The sequence below is a fragment of the Thermobia domestica genome, chromosome 3 (genome assembly GCF_964235325.1).
Source record: "Thermobia domestica chromosome 3, izTheDome1.hap1.1, whole genome shotgun sequence".
In the NCBI taxonomy this organism is placed as follows: domain Eukaryota; kingdom Metazoa; phylum Arthropoda; class Insecta; order Zygentoma; family Lepismatidae; genus Thermobia; species Thermobia domestica.
The window spans coordinates 39,741,723-39,747,722 of NC_137456.1; the positions used below are offsets into that span (position 1 = coordinate 39,741,723).

The following is a 6,000-nucleotide window of genomic DNA, read 5'->3' on the forward strand; positions in this document are numbered from 1 at the left end:
AGTTGCCTATAGTTAAAACATATCAGATGTACGATCTTGTTTAATAAAACCTGCCCCTCGCCCTCTTCTATCTGAAAAGCTCTATATTGTTATTCACATATGAAATTCAAAGACAAAGGCAATCGTCTTTATCCAGTCATATTTTTATTTCAAGTGTAAGTATTAAAATGTGCTACGCATGGTTGCAAGGGGCTGTTTTTTTTTTTTTTTTTTTTTTTTTTTTTTTTTTTTTTTTTGTTAATACTGAACTTAGGTACCTAATATTGGAACTAATTTTCTTCATGAATTGATGTAAGAAGCGGCCGCGTGATTTTCGACCAATTATTTCATCACTGGTATCTATGAGCAATGAGATAACAACAGTGGAAGACAAACTTCGTTCTTCTCAAACTTGATACTTTGAAAAACTTATGAAAGTAGTTTCGTTATCCAAATACATATTCAATCAAATCTGTTTTAGAAGTAGCATTAATCTTATAATAACGTAATGGCTGTAAGAGTTACCCTGAAAATGTATTTTGTATGTTTTCTTTTTTTTCGTAATTCAGAGATTTTTTCCTGAATTACACTGGAGATATGAGGAAACTTAAATTATCAGGCATTCCACTTTAATCGAGCCCCTTTCACCCTCAATGCGATATTGGGTATATTTACAGCTTAGTGCAGCTTAAAGGAACCATGATCGTACATATTTGATTTCTAACTTCCTTGCTTATAGCGTTGCCTTCAAGACGAGATGAGAATTCAGGTTTTCTCGTCTCGTGTCATAAAGGTTTGTGAAAGTCCTGTCTCGAATTAAAATTTTGTCGTCTCGTTTTGTAAATTTATGTACAAAATGTGTCCTTATTTCCGTCCTAGATTCATGCATAATTTATCAGAATTCTTCCAGGTTACGACGAGTCCACGAAACATTGATATAATGACACTTAAGTCAAATTTATTAATGAAGTAAATTGTGTAATGACTTGCGTATTTTTAAACGTTGATAAATGCTCTTTCTTGTGTTCTTCCTATTACCTTATCAAATTGCATATGACATATTTACAATTAATCATATGACATATATACAATTAATCATATCCTATATTTTGAAAACGGGAGATCCTATGTCTACCGAAAGTTCTAGTGTTTCTTGTGAGTACTCTACAATTTGTTTCCTCCGATGATTTTTGCCCCGAGCTTCCCTTGAATTTGTCCCTATGCATATTTTATAGACTTAAAAATACTAAAGACAGTCACCAGAAAATAATGAGTACATATCCTCCTACATATCCTCTCGTCAAAAACTTCGGATCGAGTCGAATCGACCAATTTTAATTCGTTTTCTTTGCCACAGAAAGTATCTGATCCTTTGTACAATACCGAGGTTAGTTTATTCGGAAGATAATATGGAGGATGTATGTATTTTTTTTTTTTTTTTTTTTTTTTTTGCTTGTTACTTAAAATGTTTTGCAAATAACTTCAATGACTTTTGAAACTGTTTGTCTACACTTGAGCATATACAGATCACAGTGAGAAATAAAGATAAAAGCTGCTTCCTTCTAGTAATACCCGAAAAGATCTTAAATAATATATTTAATATATAAAAAGGAAAACGACTAAAACTAATTTCTTTCATTAAGACACTGCTGGTATGAATAGAAAGCTTGCAATAGTAAGGTGTTTGTAGATGACTGTCAATTAGAATTGAAATATTATTAGCAGTTCCAATTTTGGAGCATAATGAATAAATCGAAAATTTATGTTGAAATCTTCATTTATCAAGCTCCTGCCATTCTGTCCTCCTGCCATTTCGTCCTCTGCCATTTCATCCGCCTGCCATTTTGTCCCCTGCCATTTCGTCCGCCTGCCATTTCGTCCTCTGCCATTTTGTCCTCCTGCCATTATGTCCCCTGCCATTTTGTCCTCCTGCCATTCTGTTCGTTCCCCGAATAAAAATATACTTTATAAACATTCTCTTACAAAGTCATTAAAAATTCTCTTACAAATATCTAAATTGTGTATTTTGTATTGAGGTCTGAAGGGGACATGAAAAATTAAGGGAGGGCCAGGCCCTCCCTAGCCCCCCTCTGGTTGCGAGCCTGTTGCAGAGTAGCATTTACAACTGAATCTGGTATAGGCTTATTACTATATTGTCACATTTTTCTTTATTGAGGAGGAGGTAGGTGAATGACCGCTCAAGACGCTGCCAATTTCAGTTATCTGCATCTGTCTATCAATCTCTTCTTGGAAACGACCGCGGAGCCCAGGAGAGTAGGTATGAGCGGGTCTGTTTTGTCAATTGTTTCGATCGAAACACCGCCCGAAACAATGTCATGTGGTTCTCGAAGCAATACATGAGAACAAGGTCGCTTCGTATTTTGAAGTGAAATAAATAAATAAGAATATTGCCTTCTTTCCTAAACGCTAAACCTTTTTGAACTTGATGTAATAAATAACCCATATGATACTGATTGATACAATTGGATTTGGGGGAGTATTCCTTTTCCATCCAGGGGTGTGTGTAAAGAAATTTGGAGGGGTGTTGGGGGGGTGTAGATTACTCCCTGATGCAGCCTTTTGTATATTATTGACCTCGACACATGATATTTTCCAATAGCACTCAATTTACACACCACAGTTATTTTTGTGCTGTGTGGCTTCGAGACATATTCGATAATCTATCTCTAATGATAGTTTAATTTTATTATGTTCTATCAACCATGAAAACACGTGTATAACACTTAGCTTTTCTATTTCAAGTGTGCCCTTGGAAAATATGTGAGACATACTTTGACCCCGCCGTCCTGTTACGCAGGAAACTTTTACTTTGCTTTGGGGAAAGAAGTGAATGACCTTAGCTGTGTTACCAATTTGTAATTCAGTCGTTTGGTCTTGGCGAGTGAAGATCGTAGGCTACTTAGAATGTCTAACAAGACAATGTACAACGAAGCCCGTGAAATAATTCGAAATGTTTCAATGTGGCAATCCTGTCTGCATCCAACTATTGAAGAATCTCGGCCACAGCAACTTGTCCCTCCGTTTCCACGGGAAAAATACACATGGACAGCAGCGCCACCAAGGGTACACTTCAAATAGAAAGGCTATAGTAAATCAGTAGAGGAAAAAAAAAATGCATTATAGGCACTTTTTATGGTACGTTACTCACATTATTGTTATTAGATAAAATTTATATTTGCATGTCACATTTTACTTGACAGCAAGTGTAATATATGTATAATTAGTATGTATGTATATGAAATGTGTAGTAAAATGGAAATTGTCTTCTTTTGCAGGGATCTACTCAACATCACCAAATCAGCACTATCCGCAACAACAACAACAACAGCAACAGTTCACCCAACCTCCAATTCAGCGTCAACAACAACAGACAAACGGAGTCGAAGTAGAGCTACAGAGATAAGTCGGAGATGCGAAGACAAGACAGGTGGCTCATGGGGAACAGCGGAGATGGCCAAGGGGGGTGACAAATAGACCAATCCCATGACCTTGACTGCTTCAGTTTTACCATGACCTTACTGTGTTGTCAAGTTGTGTTTGGTAATTTTTTCTCATAAAGTGTTGGTAGTGGAGACAAGAAGATGCTTAACTTCAGTATTTTATAAGGACTGACGACATATAATCCTTCCCAACAATGAAAATGAGAGGAAGAATAAGAAGTCAAAACAATTTGAGTGCAAGATTGTTAATTTAGAGAGGTCGTATGTAGAGAAGTCATAAACGAAGAAACAATTGAGATGAATTAATGATAACTAAAGTAAGAAGGGAGTATAACTTAGGATCTCAGGGAGCTTATCCCTCAGCAGTGATAATCAAGAAACAAAGATGATGATGATAATGATGTTAAAAAGGAACAATGCAAATGTGTGCGTGCGCAAGTGATTTTAAGAGTTCGAAGCTCGGAGAGCTCATTTAGTCAAGTCAGTCAGACAAGCAAACACTTAAAATCAACCCACTTCTATGTCTTGCTGTGTCTTTTTCCCTCATCTACTATCTATATATCTATACATATATATACATACACCTGAATTTTCATCATAGTGCCTAAATGCATGTGGGGCTCAATGTGTGTGGAATTGATTCAATGACTTTGATTGTATTCCTTTATTTGCTTGGAATATGTGCATTTAATTACTGAATATTCATTTTCAGACGTTGTTACTCCAGAAATCATGAAAAATCAAGGGGAAACATATTAAGTTAACACGATTCTCCTTGCTGTTGTATATAGTGTTAATATCTCTTGCGAATATTTCACGAAGAAATGTCTTAAGACTGATGAAAGCAAGAGAAATCGAAAGAATATATATTGTGTAAAACAACATAATTAGTAACACCTATGTACAGACCGCAATTAAAAATCGTCATACAGTAAAAGCTCAACGTATGTTAACAAGCAGAAAATGTCCCATGCTTGATTTTTAATTCTGCACCCTTGTACACACACAAATAAATACAACACACACTTTATAAGAAGCACAACATATATGTGTTTGTTATATTGACAAGTACTTTCAAATTACAACATTGAAACAAAAGATATTGTTCTCAGAATTACATTGTAGCCACCATTTATATATATATACATGCATAAAGATTCAGTATATATATATCATAGGCTTCCAATAATTCTCTAGTTCCTTCCAAATTGTGGGTGTAATGTCGCTTACTGGTCATACTAATTAAGAATTGCATTTTTTTTAAGAGATAAAAATAATGTTAAAAAAGAAATAATGTGTATACAAGTACCTGTATCGTACTGTGTAAGATGATTGGTGCGGAATAAACAGCTCTTGTGTATCATGTCACACGTACCAGTTGTCTTACATTATTCATACAGTTTATGTATATATCTATATCTATGTACATTTTTGTTAATAAAAAAATCGAATTACTTAGGCTATTTGTCAGACAGGGTAAAAAATAAATATATATATATATAAATATATTAAAAAATAAAACATTCTTCTTGAACTAAATCTTAAGCAATGCAAGAATGTAACGGTGCTGAGCTTTGTCTATCGATTATGTCAATTTATGTAGTCAAAGCTAAAACAGAAAAGAAAAAAAGGTTAGGACTACCAGAATTCTAGTTGCCATTAGTCAGCCTCTGAGTGTTGACTGCATTTTGATCAAAAATGTATTCACATTGGGTTGGCAAAGACAGGTATATTTCATTAACTTGATTTTAAAACAGAAAAAAATCTTTTCTTTCATATCGTGCCGAAATTTTGGCAAGATTTTTTTTTATGTTTAAATGAGGGAGCCCAGTGTCTGACTTGGTGTCTTTTATCTGTGGTGTTTCAATGGCTCCTAATCATTATATTGTACTGTAGAACAGTAAAAACAAATGTAGTACAAAATCGAAGGAAAAAGTGTTATGAAGAATAGCCTGTGTTATTGTAAATCAAACTACAATAAGTAGCAATACAAAAGAGAGAAAAAAGAGATCTTTGAAACAAGTGTTTTCTTTACTTTTTCCTGTAGGTAGTGCTCAGAAACTTAAGATGCTGACCGAGTAGTACCCAAGGGCGGACCAAGGCAAAATTTTCAGCCGGGCAAAGTAAATTTCGGTGCCCCCACCTAGTCCTTAAACAGGGTTTCTATCAGTCACGAATGTCACAAAAAAGTCACGAAATAAGAAAACGGTCATGAAAGTCACGAAAAAGTCACGAAATTTAGCTTTTGGGTCACGATTGTTTTTAACTGTGGAAATGTAAGTACAGATTGGAAAGTTTTGTTCTATAAAACGTCAAAATTCACCACCAAAAATATCTATGGTCGGCTTTAGACGCTACCAAATCGCAACCAAACTACGTTTCTATCACATGGATGAAAATTCGGCCTAATTCGTACCCAAATTCGCTCTTGAAAATGTTAGTAAAATTTTATGATTTGGTAAAGAAAAGGTCACGAAATTTCATTTTGGAGTTTTAGTAGACACCCTGTTAAAGGAAAATTAATATTCAAATACATAATGTATGTATATTTAGTACTTAA

General features: G+C 34.6%; 1 long non-coding RNA gene across 1 annotated transcript in view; it reads left to right on the plus strand.

Annotated features, from left to right (window-relative positions):
- LOC145680316 (uncharacterized) overlaps nucleotides 1–5,448 on the plus strand; it is a 74,739-nt gene extending 69,291 nt beyond the window's left edge. The window contains exon 3 of the long non-coding RNA XR_014130640.1: nucleotides 3,276–5,448. This is a non-coding gene — a long non-coding RNA (uncharacterized LOC145680316). The remainder of the gene's footprint in view (nucleotides 1–3,275) is intronic.
- Nucleotides 5,449–6,000: the final 552 nt, after the last annotated feature.